Source organism: Haliaeetus albicilla, chromosome 12, assembly GCF_947461875.1.
Source record: "Haliaeetus albicilla chromosome 12, bHalAlb1.1, whole genome shotgun sequence".
NCBI classification, from domain to species: domain Eukaryota; kingdom Metazoa; phylum Chordata; class Aves; order Accipitriformes; family Accipitridae; genus Haliaeetus; species Haliaeetus albicilla.
The window spans coordinates 11,755,529-11,777,895 of record NC_091494.1 but is presented as its reverse complement, the minus strand read 5'-3'; the positions used below and the strand labels follow the sequence as shown (position 1 = coordinate 11,777,895).

The 22,367-nt window shown below is 40.8% G+C and overlaps 1 protein-coding gene across 2 annotated transcripts in view; it reads right to left on the bottom strand.

Moving 5' to 3' along the window:
* THSD4 (thrombospondin type 1 domain containing 4) overlaps window positions 1-20,097 on the bottom strand; it is a 327,756-nt gene extending 307,659 nt beyond the window's left edge. Inside the window, exon 1 of one of the 2 annotated variants that reach the window (XM_069798090.1) lies at window positions 19,778-20,097. The gene's annotated coding sequence lies outside the window, so the exon portion shown is untranslated. Of the gene's footprint in view, window positions 1-19,479; window positions 19,706-19,777 lie in introns of those variants that run through there. The other variant, XM_069798091.1, reaches the window with a different exon arrangement.
* Window positions 20,098-22,367: the final 2,270 nt, after the last annotated feature.

Genomic DNA, 22,367 nt, shown 5'->3' with positions numbered 1-22,367 from the left:
CCTAAATCCATACATTTCAGAACTTAGTCAAGCACTGTCTGTATCTTGCCATTTACAAGTGGTTACATGCTGAAATGCAGTGGAGTGGACACAAACAAGAGAACATTACTGTTCATAGATGAAGAGCTCTCAATTTCTCACAGGCAGCCAGATAATTAAAATCTGCATAGAAAGGAACAAGACTTACAAGAACTTAAAAAATGTGCAGTTAGATAAAGTACAGATCTTGCTGCTAGAAAACATGGATTGTTTGCAAGTAACTGGACAAGCTAAATATTCCCCCCTGCCCCCCCAACAAAAATCAAAGAACAACAAATTTATTTTAGGAAATACTTCTAACAACTTTAAAAGAAAATTCCTTTTTTTTTAATTGTTTGATCATTGACGTTTTTAAATGGAAGGCATTAAAAGCTGAATATTTGGAAAAGTATAATGACAGAAGTTCTGCATGTAACAGGTTTGAGTTAGTCATGAGGAAGAAAGCACTAGGGCTCAGCTAAACTTCATGCTTTTTTTCTGCAGTTCGATGGTTGTCAGTAGATCTAAGAGGCTTTCTCAAATTTATTCACTAACTTCACTGCTTAATGTTATACAATTGTTTTTTTAAAATATGGGCAGCACTTCTGAAAACAGATTTTTAGTCTACATTCCCTGCAACGCTTTACAGCACTTGAGCTTTTAGCACAGTTTCAGAAAAAGCTACATTCCTTTAAATGTTTGGCAAGTCCACGTACACAGCACTAACACAAAGCATTTAGACAGATCTCCTAAAATACTATTTACTAACAGACATTTTTAATTGTGAAGGAAACAAATGTCTCGCTTTCTGCAACCTGACTCTTAATTACCAGGCATACTGAGGCAATAGTCCTTTATATCACTTAATTAAAACGGAGGATATGCATGTAACATGGATTGTAACCACCATGGTTTCAAGTTCTTATCGTGCTGGTTTTTTCCAGATGTACTCTCTTTCTTTTTTTTTTTTTTTTTTTTCACTCCACAATAATTTTTTTATCCAATGTCCTTGTATGGAGGGAGACAATCTCAGCAGAACATTGTTACAGGATATAAACTCGCAGAAGAAGAAACGTGCACTCCCCTAATCCACTTTGTAAACTGCATCGCATTTGAAAAGCAGAAAAGATACTATTCTAGATCTACTTTTGCAAAGAATCAGGGGAGGGACCTACAGTGTTTCTGGAGATTGTTCTAAAAAAAGTGCTTAAAATCCACGCAGGTTTTCAATTTTTTCAGTTCATCTGGATCTTCGTTGTCAATGGCAGGTTGCATTACAAACTCAACTTTCAATAGTATTTCAATGCCTTTTTCAAAATACTTCTTACTGCAATTCATAGATGCATTTCATTTGAAATATCATTTGTAGCACACAGCGTAAAAACTGCTAAGTATCTAAGCAACGTAAGAGGTTGTTTTCAAAATTATTTAGGTGCTTAGGTGCTTACAGCCTAGTGAAAGACATGTCATTTTGGCAGTGGTGGTTTTGATACGAAAATGGGCAAATGTGACAATCATTTCCCTCCAGAAGATCCAGGGCAAAATGAATACCTGAAATGGCTAGACAGTTAACACTAGCATTAAATAACATGAATTTTGGCATGGAAACTTTAAAAAGCCTGATGAGGTGTACTATGTGCTACTGACTGCAGTAAGTCTCGCAAATGTAAAAGTCAAATTACCTTCCCACAAGGGGCTTAAAAGCACTATAGACCAATCTATTACAGCAGAATAGATATATTAATATATCAACTGTAACAACTCAGACTCCTGTACTTCTGCAGAGTTAGCAAGACTTTCTCCACTGCATTAAAATATTTGACATTTCAGCAATCTTCCCCATTTTAGCTCCAAGTGGGATGAAAACAAAATCTGTGAAACTGGGCAGGACAAAACCAAAAACCACCCCCCCTCCCAGCTCCTCCCCCCCCCAAACAAACAAACAAACAAAACAAACAAACCAGCCAACCCACCCAACACACAGGATGGAACAGAATTCAAACCTCCTTTCCAGAACCATGGCATGACAAATAAAAGGGAGAGGTGTTTCATTGCACATAATAAAATGTGCATCAGGTCACATTAAATGAGACTGAATAAAAAGACCTTGATTAAAATCTCCTCCCCTTTCACACTGTGGGTGAGTGATCCCAACACCTTTAAACTGCTGCTGCTGCCATTCTCAGCAGTTTTACTACCAAGTAATAAGCTAATCACAACTATTTGTCTTGATATTTACTGAAATTTACTCTGACGCTTATTCTCAACATTACCTGTGGAGTCTCCTTAATCATCTCAGCCTAGCAGGCCACTTGTAGTCAGACACTGCAGCCCTTTGTCAGCAGGGCTCAGATGAGTGTCTAAGTGAAATCAGAAAACAAAAATCCTAATTTGTAATGGAGATTTCAAAAAGGGGCAGAGATGGGTAATGGCAGTAACTCGGAAAAAAAAAATCTAGTAGACTCAAAGACAATCCCAGAAAATTGCTGAAATGGACACAGCAAGATTTCTCAAAGGGTTAGATGATGCAATACACAAAATTATCCAGACAGACACCACAGACACTGTACAGAAAGTTAAGAAAAGAGGAAACAAGCCTACTGGGAAGACAACAGTGAGATATCCCAGTTGGCTAATTAACTTAAAGAAATGCCTTCCTACAAAGCAGTTTGAAAATTTGCAGAAAACCAATGAATTAGTTATCCTAACCTCTTAAATATCATGGGACCACTCACATGCAATTTTTCACGTGACTATACCCTTTGTGTGTTGTGAGTGGATGGTATTTCACTTTCATGAATTCCAATGTCATTTTAGCATCAACCTATACTTCTCGTAAGTCCTGTCGACTCACATATATCCATATGCATCTACGTACTAACTGTAACAGAAACTTCTTAACGTGTACATATGAACAGTACCTACTGAAACAATCCAAGACTCACAAGAAGTACGTGAGATAGCATATGTTTCTACATGATGTAACTCAACAAAGTTCAGAATAGCTCTGAGCTTTTAGCCTATTTTATCTTGTTGACTTAAATATATAGCAAGCCAACTTAAATTTCCTTCAATATTTATCTTTCTGGTTAGACTACATACCTTGCCAGATACTGACAATGGCAACTTGAAGTCACTGTGAAACTTGAGCATCATTCCGAAGTCACGTTTCCACTGACGTGCAAAGCTCTTTTTTTGTATTATTTAGGAAAAAAAATCATAAATAAATAATATTTAGAAATACTTAAAGAAAAATTTTATACCTTTAAGATTGCCTTTGAATCTGTTGCCTTGCACATTGATAAAGCATAGCGTATCTATTAGTTTAGTTGTTCACACCTATTAAATGTTGTTCAATGCAAGTCCTTTGGATTGCAATCAAAATTCACTACATTCACAAGACTTTGATAAAGCACCTCACAGTGCAGCAGGGTTATCTAGCTACACAATTTGTGCATACATCCAACAGCTTGGACTGCAGCTGTTGACACCTACCACCAGAGTTTTAATCTCTTCAAATATTCATTAACTACATTAAAACATACACTTGCCTCTGAAAGCTGCGTAACAGAGAAAGCTAGCATTAGATCTGATGAAAAGTTCTGATGCTTACATGGAGCAAACATTTTCATTAAAACAAAAATGTCAAGTTACTCCACCTAACCCTGAAGGTGCCTCTCTGTTTTACTTTAAATGCTTTGAAAATGTTAAAGTTCTCCCTCTGGGTGTGTCCATAACTACTGCAGTCCAAGAAAGCTCAGTGCCTGTCTCCTATCTAAGCTTGACTGAGATCCAGAAGTTTTCATTTCTTTGCCTAAAATCTCACAGAGAACCACCCCACAGTCCAGTAAGTATACTCCACAAACAACACACAGGATCAAGCCTCTTACATTCACAGGTGCAACCATTAACTGTCTTTTAAACATAGCCTCTGGAATCATCTGCTTTTGCATAACAGCTTGGTGACTCATGCCCCTGTGATAGGGAGCCCTGACTCAACAGTCTCTGCACAAAGTGGAGAGGCACTCCCTGGTGCCTCAGGGCCCCACCTCATCCACTAATCTAGGTGAAGGTGCCTACATTTCTATAAAGTTGCGCTTCTACTTGGAAGTGCAAAAGACCCTAAATAAAACAGTAACTGTGAGGTTGAGGGCCATCCTGGAGTAGTCCGAAATTTCGGTCCGGTTTCTAGAGCTGTTTCTTAATTCAGCGAACATTCCACTTCTCAAAGAACAATTCCAGCTCATTTCTTTGGAATTCAGTGAAAAAAGTGTGCAACCTGATTATTTGGCATCCAATTCTATAACATGTAATTGTCCTCTGAAAATCCAGGAGACAAACTAAAAGTTGGTGAAATCCAACAGTGACCATACACATGATTTCCCAAAATATTCATTCAAAAAGATACAAATTTTGGCTTGTAAAAATACTGTTATGCTGGAGGGTGCCACAATTCAAACAATTTTGCTTCAGTCTTTGTTGAAGTGCATATAATTTAATAAAAAATCTAACAAAGGTTGTGACATTAATCTTGTAAATAAAGGGGAAAAGCAAGAACATGCTTGTTTATAGGTTGTGAGCTGCAGTCATATTATATATTACTAGTAGGATTTGTTTCTTTAATTTTTCCTCTAGATTTTGGCCAAATCCCTGGCATTATTTTTAAAACTGCGCTTAGTAACTACAATTTTTAGAAAAATGATTTTTATTATGATGACAGTGTAGGTGGACAACCTCATTTCTAACTGAAAAATGTTTAGCCAGGAAATCACAGCTCAAAGTGCATCTTTCAGTTCTTGAATCTATGTTGTCTTCTATAGGAGTGAATTTAGAAAACGTTACTAAGCTCCAAATTAGGGACCTATAGAGCTTCATCAGGTCATTGACCTTTCCCTGACTTTATTGTCTTATTTTCTAAGGACAGTCTAAAGTCAGGGTAAAGTTTTCCACAATTTTCTGAATTGAAGAAGTAGTAAAGCCAGATACTATATTTTACTGAAAAGATCCCTCAATTCTTCAAAAGCCTTTGCAGGCAGAATAAAAGGAAACTAGAAACACCTCCAATAAACAGAGGATAGACCAACTGATTGTAGCACGTATTTAGTATTCTATTTTATACAAGTTAATTGGTATTGCTGCGCTAGGGTATGGATACAAAATATGCACTCAGGTATCTGTAAGCACATAAAAAGAAGCCCAGCAAACAATTAACAAATCTAAGGTAGCCAAGCCACATGGTGGTGGGGTTTTTTTTACCTTCCCTTCTTTCTCTAAAGAGGCTAGTACAGGAATCTTGATACCAGCTTGTCACCATTCACTGATCTAAGGAATTCCAACTCTTGCCATAGCTGTTCTGTATCACTAGCGCAGAACAAACTGGATAGACCTTATATACGATGAGTATGTAAGGACCTGAGCAATTCTGTTCCCCTCTGAAAGTACTTACTCAGTGTTCAACTAGTATATTCTACTTGTGTCATGTAGACATGGCTACAAATTCCCTTTGCTCACAGATCCACTAATAATCATTGCACACACAACCATTAAGGGCAGCCTGTTCCACACTTAATCAGCCCAGAGAACTGAAAGAAGTCCTAGCAATTTCAGCATTTGAAAACTATGAAAGGTGCTACTCATCACAGCTCTACATATTAGAAATCATCACCTCTTCTGACAAGACACATTCCATATATTTTAATAAATTTTGCTCTCCTTTTAAAGAACTTGTTTGCCACAACCTGGGTATTCCAAACCAAGGATGTAGAAGTAACTGCACATGTAAGAGGGAGGGGGAGATTACATGTTAAAGACCCTCTTCATAAAACAATCATTCTTAATCTTTCCATAATCCTGATCAACATTAATCTGATTATTGATATTGAAAGATGCAGAAAAAGGAATGGTTAACAGCCTAGAAAGTCAGGTGGAAATACCTGACATTTCTATAGGCGCTGATTCAAAATATAGGTGAATCCTTCATTGTTGTGACAAACGAGAAACAGACTTGTGTGAACTCTGCTATGATTAAACAACTACACTCTTGCCTACAAAATCAGCAGGAAGAGCATGAATTTCTTTTCAGCAAGTTACTGTTCTAGATGCTTTTCTACCAAGCATAAGTAGCTATAGTGGTGTTTTGGATTTCATTCATACACTGCTTCAAGATGCGCTCCATGTTCTGGAGACTCAGGTAAAACTGTCTGCTGTGACTGGTACTTACTTAGTATGCCCTGGCTAGAAATATTTAATTGAGAAAGTAGTATGTACAAAATGTCAGTCTTCATATCTGTTTATTTAGTAAATGTCTTAACAATACTAATATTGCAAAGCATGTAACTGCATTTCAGAGCAACTAGGGATACCAGAAATTTCTTAGACCCTCTTTTAGACATACTAATTTCTTTACCTGTAAATATGTCAAAGAAAATGAGCTTTTCTTACACACCTTTCATGACTTGCTTAACGACAGCTGTTTTCAGAACAAAAGGTGTCTCTCTGAAATCAAAGAAAAGCTTCTAAATTTCAACCTATCTTAGTCTGAGTTTCTTCAAAACATAGGCTTGCAAGAGCATTTAATTGGAGTTGACATCAAGAGGTAGATGATGGTTCTGAGGACCTACCATCTTTTGCATGAAAACCAAGGACCCACCAGCCTCACTCGAAGAGTTGTAACACATCCTATTTGCAAAGGTCATAGAAAACAAATATTTCAGCAAAGCTAACTGAAGGCACATGTACAAGGAAAGTGACAGACAACATATTTCAGTAGTATAATCAGCTATTTCTTAGTGACACAGCTGGGAGACACCCCTCTCATCAAGTAAAAATCACATATATTACATAATTACTCTGCAGTTAGAAGATACCTTCTTTTTGCGAAGAGGAAACATTGTTTTTCAGCTGTCTCTTGAATGAGAACATCTGTCTGGCAGAACACAAGTCTTTCTTTCATTTTTTTAAACCACTTACCATAAGAATTAACTTCCACACTGTTCTATAAACATTGTAAATATATGCCCAAGCACCAATATCCTTCACATAGAAAAAAAGAAACAAAATATAGGAGCCTGTGCTTCAGAGAATAAATTTTTTGGCCTGAGCATTAGGCAACATTCCACAGCATCACAGGTGAAGATCAGGTGTTCCTGGTGACAAGGTACCATTCAAAATAAATATTTCATTTACTGGTAAATAGATGTGTGTCTCATTAGCCTACCACAACTAACTCTCTGCAGGGCTCCAACACAAATAGAAAACCTGATGTGAAACTGCCCATTCTCCAAATTAGGGCCGATTCACACTAACAGAATAGTATAAAGAGACAGCAGTGCTCTGTGAACACACAGGAACATTTCTAACAATATAAAAATCCTGAATTTTATAGCTCTGATTTTCTAAGGATGAAATTAAATGGTAGATGAATGCTTAAATGTACCACTGTCCTCAGGGGAAAAAAAAAAAATTAAAAAAAAATTGGTGTCCCTGTCAAGGTACTACCTAAACATGTAATCTCAAAGTATCAGCTTTCACAAAGTTCCTTCTGTCCTGCTCACAAGACTTCTGAGGTGCTTGGGGTACCAGCGTTAGAACACAACAGGGAGGAGAGTATGCAATGAGGACTTAGAATCTTTGCTCACTTATTCAGAAACAAAATATTTTCTTTGGAGTATCAGTGGAGGAAACATCTCCCTGCATAAGTAATACCTTGAAATAACAATGCTTTCTGGAAATACTTTTCTGGGAAAAGAGCAGACAAGTGATAAAGCTGTATCTGTACAAGGACACTCCAAAAGTCAAACCAAACCACTTTTCAAGCTTGTTAGCCAACCTCTAATGGAAGCCTTCTTAGTCCTTGGAAGAGATCACTAGAGATCATCCAAGTTACCTGAGGAAATATAGTCTTGTCAAGATTGACTAAATATTTCTCTTCTCCATAGCTATTAATATCCATTATTGTCGGAGATGCTTAATTTTCTAAAGTAAAACCCTGTGCAGCAGAACAGATACTAACAAGAACATGTATCTATAAATATGACACAGGCATCCATTGAAATTACCGTTAAGATCCTTGAGGCTCAATTCCATACTTTGGCTACAGTGACTCCAAAGGCTTCTGTGGCATTATTTTCTGTGTACAGAACTATAAATGGGATAAAAATCATTCCCAGGGAACTTCAGAGATTTCTCTGCCTGTTGTGTAGTTCTCTGGTTTGGGTTAAGCATTCTAAAGAAAAGCTGGCATTCCCTCAAGACTTGAATGGGACTTTGACACAGAAGAACAACTGAAAAACAAAACAGAAAAAAACCAACCCCAAATCCAAACTTACTTGTTAGTACAGGTAAAAGCAAGGCAATTCAGTGTCAGTTTATTAGCCTGTCTACTTACAAAGAAAATACATTTATAAATGGATATGCCAGGCCACAGCCAAACAAGTATCTCTCCCCCACGCATTCCAGCAGCAAAGGAAGGTGGTCTTGGTAGTCCAATGACTCTACCACTGTCACTCAATGCAGTGCTGCACTGCAAACCACTGGCTTCCTGTACTCTCTCTAATGGAGATTAATGTGGATACACACCCCAAAATAACTCATCAATTCCTTTTCTACACAAGTTTTCAAGGACAAGTGTTTTAACATACATTTCAATACTGCCGTAACTGGAGAGAAAAACAACAGCGACTACCTACTGGCGTACATTTTGTACTAACCAGTGTCTGAAAAATGTGACCAGGGCCTTCATAATAAACATTAAACATGATTAAAGTCCTCTTCCATTCAGTCCTCTCTTGCAGGCAGCAAACCCAACTGCTTTATTTTGGCAAAAAGAAGAGTTTTGGTTTTTGTTGGGTTTTTTTTCCTTCATGCAATTCCCTCCTGAACTGAGCTCCCCTTAAAGCAAAGCGACTAGCACTGCTCAGGTAACAGTACTGCTGCAACCCAGTTGTCATTAAACAACTAGGCAATGACTTTAAGCCACTGTACTGTACTGGGGCATGGAGGGGCACAGGTGTACCATGTTCTTAAAAGTACAAAGATTCAAACAATAGAGTGTCCTCTAACATTTGGGAGAATTTGGGCACTAAACACCTTCTAAACAGGTGCAGTATATGAGAGCAACGTAGGGTTTCAACTGGCTAGTGGCCAGATGCAAGGATGTAAGAAGCTTCTCAGGAACCCACATGGGGATATGTCTTAGAGACCACTGAAAAATAAGTGACCTATGCTGTGATACTATGGCATTCAGATAAATCCTAAACATGCCTTTACCAAATAAAACATAACAAATTAACTGCTCAGGTCTGTTCTGAAGGAAATTTCATATACCTAATAGCAAGACTTGGGTGCTTTATTTTTAAGAGACAGTACAGATAACAACTGCTAGATCATGGACAGGAACACAGCTCACCATGGTAGCTTAATGCATCTTGCATTGTAGATTTCAGAGTCTAGGCTCCTGAAACATCTTGAAATGAACTAGTTAAAAAAGATTGTTTAAATTACTTTGTTATAAATAATACTGTAAGAATTAGGAGATTCTAGCTTATTTCTCATTAAAATCCTCTCTGATATAAGGCTCCCCACATACTGGCACAGCAATGCAACAATGGAATTTGAAGATTTATTGTTTTCTTTTATGTTCCTACATAATGATGAATGATAGGTCTAATGAGAGGTCTTACAAAAGCACTGTGAAATTAAGTATTTCTTTCATAATTTTGAAACAGAATATCAGGGAATTTAAACCTAACATGAAACAATAAAATATCAAGGGATCTCTGACAGCCAACTGCAAGAATGACAGTAAGTCGTCGTGTAAATATTTTGCAAATATTAAATTCTGCATGCAAATAAATACAGGTATAACTCAGAGAACACACTGAAGAACTGCCTCATAGAGTTCTGTTTAGCCTTCATCCACAATAGAATTTAGATGAGAGCTCCAGCACAACAACATAAACATTGAATATCCTTATCCTCTGGGCTGGATATACACTGAATCTTATAAAAAGTTCACTGTTACAAAACTGGATAGGCAACCAAGATAGTAGCATCAGATGCCAATTGCGCTGCTAAGCCTTTATCATTTAAAGGGGTACATTTGCAGAAGTGCATCTCTTCTTTATGGGAAGAAGATGTTAATGGAGATAAAAAGGAAAATGCTAAGTTACCAAACTTTAATTAGTAAGGATGTCAAACAGTATCATTGTGTCTTTTTAAGAAAGAGAAATGAAGATTCACTATGATTAGTGACAGCAGAAGAAATATAAAATTCATATGTTCAGAAACCCAGACACAATTTATGTTCTCAATTCTACCCTTTGAGACTGAAGCCGCTCAGTATAATTTTCCTGAAGTCCTTATTCAGTTCAGGTTCAGTTCAGACTTCCAGAAATATCCTAATGCTTCTATCAATCATACCTCCATGTGGTGAACCCTTCAGCCTCCTGCATTATAAAACTGAACTTCAAGATCCTTTAAGAGTGGGGAGTCGAAGTTATTTATTCTTATCCTGTCAGTTTGAAAGGGATTTTAGACACCCTACAAATCTTGTCTTGCTGCTATGCCTCATGTGCACTGGTGGTCTAAATGACAGTTAGTATTTCAGTCTATTTAATGTAAACTGCATAAACTGTTACACTCCTACAGGAGATATCAGTCCTTGACACAAAAATACAAAGATAATAATACATTCAAGGAATCTCAGGCTATCAGTCACTGAGCAGCACAGTTGAAACATTTCACTTGCTGCAGAACAAAATCTCCCTATTAGGAAATATATAGTTTGGCAGATGCTGTCCAGGGGCCTGCAAAGAATGAATTTATGGTTGACAGATAAAATATACTAACCTCACAGAATCACCAACAACCCTTGTCACCCTTGCTAATAGCGTTATGTGAAAAACTAAACTAACGAGCGAGGAAGACTGTATTCTGTTTTGACTTCCGGTCACCCTTTCCAGGTCAGGTTCTAGGCTTGAGTTTTTCTCAGCCTGTAAGTAAATCTGCCGCTGCTTTCAAGGGAGGTTTGCCTGACAGTAGGTCTAAGACTTGACTGTATAATCTGACTTTGAAAGAACCGAATTAATTTTGCTACTTGCAAAGTCGACTCACTGAAGCTGATGCATATGATTACCCACTCTCATATCTGCAAAAGCCAGAAGGGTTGAAGAGAAAGAACAGTAAGAAATACCATGCTTCTCTACAACTCTCCTCCATGGGCTTGCAAAGAAAGGCAGGTTAATGGAAATCCCCTTTTTAACAAAGCAGTGGAAACCAGCACTACAGTTAATCACAGCATAGTTAAAAGGTGACTGTATCCTGCCTTCCCACTTCGCCATACACTACTTTATTGAGGATAAGTTAGCTTATTCGCAATCCCATCTCGCAACACAGCAGTTTGGGCAAAATTATTACACTTAGTTTTGAGGGACCCTGCATCTCACAGCTCAACAACATACCTGGATTAGGAAGATACCAAGAGCCGGAAAGCGTGACTACCACAATACAAGTCTACCCACTGAGAGCATATACAGCCTTCTGGCTGTATCTAAAATCAGTGGTGACTTCACATTAAAGTATTATTTTCTGCCTATATATAACAAAGGTTATAATGCATAAGCATCTTTGCTCACTATTTCTGTTGGTCAGATGTAACTTAGAAGTAGTTTCAAGAGTTGGCAGCCATGCAAGTCACAACAAAATCCACTCTCACCTTTCACTTCTCTTTTCTGACCACAATAAATGCCAAACCTAATTCAGTTCACTGAACTCATCTACAATGCTGAAACCTCTGCCATCATCGTAGCATGTTTAGGGAACTTTTGTAACCATTCTTGCTCAAGCAAACTTATTCAAGTGGCTGGGATTTTGCCTAAGTAAAGCAAGGGCAAAGAATTCTGAATAGGGCCCTTACTGCATCAGGTTAAAAGAAATCAAAGGTCATCTCTTGGCAGTAGAGCCTGAATGTATTTGTGCTTGAGGGCAGGTTATTACAGTGCACTGACCTTCACCTGATATCACTTAATGCTTCAGGCAAAATATCCCTGTGTCTGCTGACTGAAAAATGGGGATTTAAAAATGTGAATGAGAGACTTCTTTAATTTGCAAGACAACAAGAACAGCCAATTACAAAGTGCTGGCAAAGAAAACTGAGTAGCTCCTCCAACACTGTGGACTTCAGTTGCTGCTTTAAATAGTCCCTATGCCACAGGCAGAGAGCATGCAAGACCAGTGGTGATCTTTAAAAAAAAAACGTGACCAAGTTTTGTATGCTTGTGTTCTGGTTTTTTGTTTGTTTGTTTGTTTTTTAAATCGGAGTCTACTGCTGTTGTGTATACTGCTTAAGGTCAGAAAATTAGGGTTTTATACAGTGACTTGCAATCTTCTACTTGAGTACTCACTGTTGGAGATAGGTGAAGACTTGCTGAAAGGAATGCAACTCCAATGTAATCACTCTTCGGGCACTGCTTGACACTGTTTCCTAGTTAACCATAAAATCTGTATGGTCTGAGTAAACAGGAATTTTGAAAAGCCCAAAGTTTTGAAAAGCCCTTCTAACATAACTTTAGGAAAACAGCAAAACAAAAAGCAGAAACAAACTCAATTGCCAGCAAGGTACATTTAGAAATGGTTTCTCCCCCTCTTCCATTTCAAAGCAGTAGAAACAATCACAATCACAAACAACATGGTTCAAAAGAAGTCAGATCAGTTTCTGTCCAATTCTAACAGTATGAAAGTAGCAAAGACATTTTAGTCCCTTCATGCCCTCATAATTCAAAACTGCATAGGGATTTTCTTCTTGTTTAAAATAATTACTAATTATTTAAATTTTAAACATGCTCACAAACTATCACTCTGCATTCAGCCCTGGTGTGATGAATTTGGCCAGCAACAAATATAGGCAGAAGGGACAGCTTTATGACAACTGATTAATTACAGCAGCATTGTCAGTGCGTAAGTAATAAATCTGAACCTGATCCTGCAAAATTGTAAATATTCCTATGAGAAGCAACAAAAGCACTCCAAACTCCTTAATGCCACTGGGAGCAAACCCCTGAACTGTAAGGGGAAAAAAAAAGAAAGAAGAAAAAAAAAAAAGAGACAGTCTTTTTGATGTGCAATATGTATTAACAAGTACAAGCAATGTTTGAAGAAGTAAAGGAATATAGGAAATTACATTTTTAATGGCTGCTTAGCACTACAAAAAAAAAAAAAAACAGAACTGACATCCTGCCTTAACCCCCCCATGTTTAAACACACAAACAGTATTTCCTGGGACATCAAAGCTGAACAATACTAACAGTTAATGGTTAACACACTCTATTCTTTTAAATCCTTATTCTTATGCTGTTCTAGTTAAGTGCTTAAATTCTACATACAGACCCAGAAGATCTGCAAGGAGGTTTGCCCACTGTTCCACACTACTTCCCAGTGAATGTAGCTCCATGGAACTACAGGAACGTGAGACAGAGCTTTCACTGCTGCCAGATTAAGTAATTGCATCCATTCCATGTAATTTATCACCCTTTTGGGCAGCTTGTGTCATGGGATGTCATTTTATTGCAATTATGCAGGGTGGGATTGGACAGGCTCTTGCTTCTCTTTGCCAATCTGATAAGCAAAATACTTTCTTCTTTTTACTTTCGTAGAAACTACATGTTTCAGATAAAAATAACCAAACAAAAATACAAGTATAATATACAACCAACTAATAGCAGTCTGGTGTTACCAAGCCAGGACTACAGCAAGCACCTTTACCATGGAAAAAAATCCAGGACATCTGAAAACTTTCCAAGTCAACATTTACTCTCGCGTTATTGTCAACAGTTTGGCTGAATCTGCCATTTAGAGATAGGTTTGTCTTTCCATGCGCTTCTCTCCCGCTAATCCAAATAGAGTATCAGGGGAATCCGCTTGATTCAGGACTACAGATTTTAGTCATAGGATATTCAAGTATCTAAGTGATGTTTTTCTCCTGGGGGAGTAGTATTCCATGCTCACACATATCCAAGTGCTGATCCAGCAAGACCAGGCACAACAAATGTTTTTCACCAAGAAGCAGCTTTCATGAAGAAGAGCTTTTAAAAAGGGCTTCTTTACCCATCCTTTTCCCAAAACAAGAACAGTGAAAACACATTCCAACTTAGGTATCATGACTCATGTAGAAAGCAACAAGCAGGAAACCACGCTACTTCTATGCAATGTTATGGACAGTATCCCTAGGCTCACAATAAACGTTTAACTTTGGGCAGCCTTCTCCTCCTGTTCTTTTATCTCACTAGGCCATGCAGTCACAAAAGACAGACCTTGCCCCACCTCTTGGGCAAGCAAGATCCAAGGTGCCGCACCATCCCTGCTTCTACACTGACAGAGACAAATTTGGAAGGATTCTGCTCACTACCAGGTTTCTCTGCTAAACTTCATTCCTATACAAGAAGAGGTCAATACAACCCTCAGACACAGATTAAGTTCAGAAGTTGAAACTTCTGTGGTCACAACAGTTATCCCTTGAATTTAACAAAAAGGGAGTATTCTTCTCTTATTTATTGCAATATTTTACAGAGTTTGGGTTTAGGAAAAAAGCACAATTAAGTAAGCAAAGTGAAATCAACAAAAATGCAGAAAAAAAAGGTAGCTTTCTGAAGAACTTTGTTTCTCTCTACATTTAAATTACATCTAGCTATGTATAACTTGTGAGTTTATAGCAGTCTTAAAGGAAGGGGAATACAGGATCACAGTTATGAACAAGCGGATCCTCTGCAAAGGGTTGAATTTTATCCACCAAATCCTGTAATTTAAACATATTTTTTTTTGGTACGTAGAGAGTCTCCCAAAGGCCCCAAGTTCTAGGAACCGACTATACAACAAGCATAACTCCTGTTAAAAGAAAACGTTACTAGCGCCTGTACAGTCAAAGACAAGACTGCAAACAATAAGGGCTCCAAAAACATGGTCAGATACATTCATTTTAGCATTTCAGGATTTGTAAGCCAGTCTAATGATTCTGGGGCAGACCTACCTCCTGATTCCTAAAGGCTCTATGAGGTAGTACTGCACACTAACAAGCTGCCATTGGACCACAAACGTAGCTTCTGTGACTCTGCTAAACGTCACTACCTGATCAGCAAAATTTATTTCCAGATTTCTGAAGCTTAGCCATTTCTTTCCACAAATCAGATGAAGACGTTAAATATACCTGTGCTGATAAAGCCTTCCTCCCTGCTCCTTTTATAAATACGTTATAACTTGCCAATTTGATTCTTTGTTCATCAAAATTCCCAGTTCTTATGTTGTGGGGCATTCCCTGCTCCTAGTGAAACAGAATTTCATTTTGATTTGTGTTTCACAGACAGTTGTGCTGAAGTGATGATATGGAAAAACGTTTGAGGAAAGGAGAGCTCCACACTTTAGGGCTTCAGCAGGGCTGAACTCCAAGACTCCAGTCATATCAACACTTGAAAATTTTCATGTTTAACACCAACCAACTAATGTAAACGAGGAATATGAGCCAATGCCTGAGAACAGTTGCATTCATATATTCTGTCAAGTCATTCTACCAGCAGAGAATGAGCTTTTACCACAGTTCAGACACAGCACTAGTCTCACTGGAGAAATAAACAGCACTGCATGCTTGTAAAGCCAGGAGATACACAGAAGTAGTTCCTTACATGTGAATGCAAGCATATCAACAGAGAGGCCTTAAAGAAATACTGAAATGATGGTTTTAAATGCCACTAAGATTTCATGGCTGAAACCAGTGGTCATTCTTTCTAATGACAATAGCACAGCACATGGGAATGCCTCGATCCAAAAGCCACTGAAGTTACAGATAACTTTTTCCTTGACTTTATTGGGCCTTAGATCAGAGCTTTAAAGAAAAGAGATAGTGGCTCTTGCACTTACTGAGAAAATCTACAGAACCGATGGAAAAAAAGTCATTTTTTTAAATACATTTTTTCCATATAAGGAGTTTGGAATCTTCCTGTGAAGGGAAATTCCAAAACCAGGACCAAAATAAATACTGAAGTGGGATGCCAAGTAGCAGCAGCACAGGACTGATGTGAAATAGCCAACAAGCAAGTCCTTAAGCTGTGATTTGAAGAAACACAGTAATACACCTGTGAGGCACATACTACGTAATTTGTTTTTGTTGATATGCAATAGGTATTTTTATTCCAGTGCTTTATTTTTTTCAAGCATAAAGCACTTTGCATGCAAATTATCTTCAGGAAATTCAACAGTTGGCCAATATCCTGTAATTACCATACCTTGTTAAGAGATAAAGGAAGTGGAGCAAGATGCCAATAAGAGTTGATCAGCAGCACACAGCAGGTCAATGGTAATGTTGAAAACAGAAGCCACATTCCAGCAACTCACAGGTATATCATCTAACCAACAGATAAGGCTACTTTCTCTCACAAGGATCATATTGAGATCTTATCAACATTGGAATATTTCTAGTGCAAGGACAGTTCCTGCCAAGAAGCCTCACATTTAACACTTGGTACTACCATTTAAAAAAATATGTAATGGATGTCTGTAGATGGTGTTGACAAGTGCTGACTGTTTAACAGCAACCAAACTTATGAACACTGACCCATCCCTGGGAATGCCATAACCCTGCAGGGAGAAGCTACATGAATTTGATGTGTGACATGACACTCACAAGTCCTCAAGAGAAAAATGGGTGGGACAGAACATTCCAGGAGGAGATAACCAAGTTGTTTTACATTACAGAATTTGTATCTGTTATTGTCAACTAAAGCAAAAACTAAAACAAAAAAATAATCAGGCAATGCTGAAGCACACTGTTTCAGCTATGCTTCCTTTATACAGGGTAAGATAGGAGGCCAAAGTCAGTGCCCATCAGATCACTCTGTTAATCAGTCTTTTTTATTTTTATCTACTTAACATCTCCCTAATTTATCTTCTAAGTGAAATACTAGACCATGTATTCTCCCTAAAAATCTAACATACATAAACAGAATCTAGTGTCATGTACTATCCTGAATGCAAGAGAAGTTATTTAAACGCAAAACACACAATAATCTGCTTGCTCTTAACCTACTATAGATTAACAATGCAATCATGTGCGTTGATCACATATTTAAACCACACATATTCAAACCACACATATTCATAACTGAATTAGCTTTACAATTACCCGATTCACCCTCCAAACTACATTTATATCAGGTTAAGCTGCTTTCTGAAAATAAAAGAACTAATAACGGAACCGTATATGTGCCTACTTAAGAGAACAAGACTTTTCATAGAATACATTCTCCAGCTAGCACTATGACCACTGGAGCCATTTCACAATTAAAAGCTACAAAATGCTTTGCCTATCTACAGTGGTAGAAGTGATACTATCTAGGTCCAAACTATTTCAGACGTTGGTCCGATACAGGAAGTTTTCTGCTCTTTTTTCCTACTTGCAAAAAAAAAAACCCAACCTTTTAAAACTGAAGCCTGTTATGATAATACAACACTACAGGGAACACAGTAAAAATTGCTTATGCATGGTTCACTTTGGAGTTTCCTGGTTTTTTAAGTGCTTATCCATCAAACCTTAACTTTCTCTAACAGAACAACTCAAAGCCCGTAGAAGTCTCTACACTGAGTGCACTTAACTGTAGATGATAAACCCAAGTTTTAAAGTAAAAAAATCTGAACAAAGCATCACTACTAAGTGTCCAACCAGCACTTCTTCACCTCCATTTTCACTACAACTGGCACTGTGAACGGTCTGAATATCACACATCTGATGTCACATCACAGAGAAGTGAGACTACTATGTGGAAAATGAACCTTTCTGCTGTCACTGTCTGTATGGAATCACACACTCAGGCCAATCTAAGTCTTCAATATTATTCTGTTCATTTTGGGTTTGCTTTCAGGCTTCATTTAATGCACTTTTGCCTAGTACAACAGTTACTCAGTTTGTTCTACAGCAAAATCAAAGGGTTTATACTGCGATCATAAAACTTATCACTGCCTATCAGCAACCTAATTAATTTTCTGCAACTAAATCTGCTGGAGCTCTGAATGAACCTGTTGTATAAAGCGTGAAAAGACACACATTCTTTGCACATGGTGCAAGAAATCTTGCACCATGCAACACCTCCAAGTCCTTCTGAGAGTTAGAGTCAGGAATCAGAAGTTGCTCCTTCAATTCCAGCGGAGCTGTTTCAGATTAGAGTCATCATCAGCAAAACCTGGGATTAGCCCTGCTCCTAAATAAAACCTGACAAGCTATGTTCAGGGCACAACTGTGACAAATAATCCATGTTTCCTACCCACACTCACTTTGAAGGCCTCTCTCTATACAATAACCCAAACCAGCTGACCTCTTATTTCTAACTTCAGTAAAAATTCCCATTTTACGGCACTTTCCTCCTTGAAAGGCAGTCCCTCCTAGTCTATTTAACTCCATTGTCCCACTAGATTCCATGGGAGAGAAGTGACGGAAAAGAAAGCACCAAGAATTACAGCTGTATCAGGTTTCATTTTAAATCCCTGATGATACTGAATGGGTGGAAATCACATCAACCAGTAGATTACTACATCTTGAATGTAACTCTTAGTTTTGCTGATCCCTTGATTAAAAACATATAAAAGAATGAAAAAATACAGAAAAAGGTGATGACACTGGCAAGAGATGCGGAAGAACTCCCATACAAGTGACTGAAAAGCTAGGAATTCTTTACCTTGAAATAAGGGATAGCTGAGGTAGACAACAGAAGAACACGGTCCTGAAATAGCGCAAAGACAGCAAGTAGAGAACAAGCATAATTCATTTTACAAGGACTGAAGAGCATCAGGCGATAGATTTAAAAGCAGCAAGAGAAAGTAGTTTTTCCACACAACAGGTTAATAATACCTGTGGAACTCACTGCTGCCAGGTTTTCTGAACTGTTCATGCTTCTAGCACGAAAAAAACGTTTGGACGAATTAATGGCAAGTGTCAAGGGCTATTAAACGCAGCAGTGTGGACACACTGACGGTTGAAAAAACGTAAAGCTATAGGTGGAGAAGAGGTGGCATTCCGAGATTCCCCTCTGCTACAGCGTACAGCCCTGTAGCCTGACAACGGCACACGAACAGCTCGAGTGTTGCTAGAATTAAAGCGCAGGAGAGAGCGTAACAAAGCCAGGAGGAGGAGAGCGTGAAGAGAAATACCGAACGCCAAACACAGTTCATGCTTTGCACTCTGTGCTTAGACAGACCAAAAGATCTGGCCCGAAACAAGAACAATTGCGACACGCGTTCTTCGCGAGGAGAGCTACTCGCGTCTTTTACTCTCTCATACAAACTGCTGGATCCAGCTCAGACTACGTGCGGTTACTGCTTCTGGTGGGACACCGCGGCAAAACGGAGCGGCTCCTCCTCACACACCCTCTGGATGCAGCCCCGCGAAACCGAGCCTGCAAGGAAAGCGGCTTTGAAATGGCTACTTACACAGCCAAAACCAGGCGAAAACACGAGGCGCAGGAATCTCGCGGAGCGGACCAGAAAGCTCTCTCACAGCCCGGCGAGAGCGAAAGCTCCCCGGGCCGCGGCTTCAAAGCCGGACCCAGACTAAGAGCAGCCCTCAGCGCGGCCTCGCAGCTCCGGCCACCCCCGAGCCGCGGCCGCCCCGCGACACTGCCCGCGCACCCCCAGCCGCACCGGCACCGCCGTCCGGACGCCCGCTCCCCCCCCTCCCCCCCACCCCCGGCAAAGCGCCGAGAGCCCGCCCGACCCGCTCGCCGCCCACCTGGCGCGGCGGTCCCCTCCTCAGGGCGCTGCCGCCGCGGGGGCGGCCGGGCCTTGCCGCCTCCTCCTCCTCACCGCTCCGCGCCGGCGTCCCTCGCGGCGCACGTCCCGTCCGGTCGCCCCGCGACGAGGCGCTCTCCGCTCGGCGGGGGCGAGAGGGCTGACACCCGCGCGCGGACCTCCGGCGCATGGGAGGCGGCGGCCCCTCCGCCGGGAACGCCGGAGACGCGGCCGCAAGGGCGCCCCGCAGAGACCCGAGGCAGGTTCCCGGCGGCTCCGGGGCTGAGGGACAGCCTCTCCCCCCCTCGCTCCCCGCCTGCCTCCCGCGCAACGGGAACGGCGGCGCGCTGCCCGCCGCCTGCTGCCACCTGGCGGCCGCGCCGCCCCGCCGAGACGCGCCCGGGCGAGGCGCGCAGCCGCCCCGACCCGCCCGTCCTCCCCTCCCTCTCCCTCAGGCGGGCCGGCGCTACGACGTTCGGCCCCGCTGCCCCGGGGAAGCCGTCGAATGAGGCGGAGGCCCGCCTGAAAGGAGTCCGGGGGAAGGCCATGGGGAACCGCACCTTCCAGCAGCGCCGGTGCGCGGACGTGCGGGGGGGAAGGCGGCGTATGGCGGGGGCCACGACGGCGCCTGGGGGACCCGACGCCTCCCTCCGGGGCGCGGGCGGGAGCGCGGGGTGGGGAGCGCAGGTGCTACCGCGCCGTTCGGCTCCCCACCCCGCGCTCCCGCCCGCGCCCCGCTAACACCGGCATTTTGGAGGCCGGGGCAGGTGCTGAGCGAGGGGGCTGCCAGCGGGCGGGAGGGGAGCGTCTCCGCTGGCAGAGCCGTTCTGCATGTTTATGTCATACAGCATATTACAGCCCGTGTTTTCTTCCGTCCCTACGGCCTCACGCTGTTGGCGACGAGGGCACGAACGCGCCCCGTGCTGCTGCCCTCCAACACCACGAGAAAACGGGAGAGACCCAGTGCCGTCTTCCTACCCGCTGGCTGGATGAAAGACCATCTGCTTCTAGCAAAATTGCTCACAGCTAGAAGATAATGCGTGATCCTTGCCAGCGTTTGCCCAAAAGTCTGAGACTTGAAACCAAGCCAGCAACAGCGATACGCTGGCACTATGAAAAGCAAACCACGGACGAGCATAGATGAGGAGGATCTTTTCTTGATAACTTTTGAGTCGGCAGCTGAGGAAAAAATTGGGTTTGGCTCTCTGTTCCTGCTTTACATTAAGCGTACCGGACCTAAGATCCCTAAGGGCATTTTTATTGAACAGTGCAATAAAGTGTCCAGCATGAGCTCTAAACCTTAGAACCAGATAGTCACTGGCAACAGTTCATTGCAACATTTAGTTTTATGCTTTAGAAAAACCCCCAGACTATTATTCTTGTGCTGGAACTGACCCAACCAGGTGAACCCATTTGCTTTAAAGCACAGCAAAACAGGTTGTTTTTTCTTGGCAACATTTTGGGCTCGCTTACACTTGAACCCAGCCGAACCAGTAAAAGATGATGTGTTGACTGTGCTATTCATTGCACCAAAAAAACCTGCTCCATTCCCAAGCTCATGTATAGCAAGAGGCTCTAAGCAAAAGATCTACTGCAGAAAACTTACTTTTTCCTGTACGTTCACCAGGCAATTGCCACAGCATAGCACTCCCAAGCAGTTTCAGACGTCTTGTGGGCTCCACGGCAGATCTTGGTTCTAAAAAGACAGCTGTATACAGCTGTATGTTAAAGATTTCTCACAGGCAAAGAAAGGCTGCATTATAATGCTAAGAGAAGGGTAGCTATGCTACCTCCAATAAATCGAGGTCTCACTTGTAGTAAGTAAATGGGTTTGGAAACCACAGATTTAATCTAGAGATAATTCCTCCAGTCCATCCCGAGTTATGCTGTGGTTTGGTATCAGGTAAACCCGTCTCTGTGCTTCAGAAGCTAGACTGAATCCTGTTTGGCAGTGGTAGACAATCTAGCAGGAAGCAAATGCTGCTCTACTCTGGCCACGATCTAATGAAATACATAAATAAGTAACTAATTGCTAAGCCAGGTAGAATGTGGGCAAGAATAGCTCCAGCAGACTACAGTATTTTAGTTCTAATCTCTACTACAAAGTAAATGGTCTACTTCATCTACTCTGCCAAATATACGACTACCGTTTGCTTCTGGGAGAGACACAACTGTGGCCAGATAGACCAGGCACAAGAGTTTCTTTTCAAGAGCAAAGACCTAAGGACTTAGGTATTAATAAAGTAATTAATGAACTTAGCCAACATGGTGGGATTGATCTGCTTGAGACAGTTCCTAACTCCTGATACTAGGGGAAAGATTACTTAACCTGTACCAGTCTGAAAATTAGCTACTGAACTCTGTCAGCCCTCAGGGGGATGAAGACTTGCTTCTACATTAAGGGAAGCTGAACAGCATTAGCCTCCACCCTGGAGGTCCCAAAGGCCAGTTTGGCTGGGCACTAATAGCATCAGAAGAGTCAGAGCCGTGGTACATTAAAACAGAGACCACAAGGAGGCCTTTTGGAAAGCCAAGGAACATACACTTGTCTCTGTTTTCCCCTCCTGCCTCCTTTGCTGCCTTTACTCTAA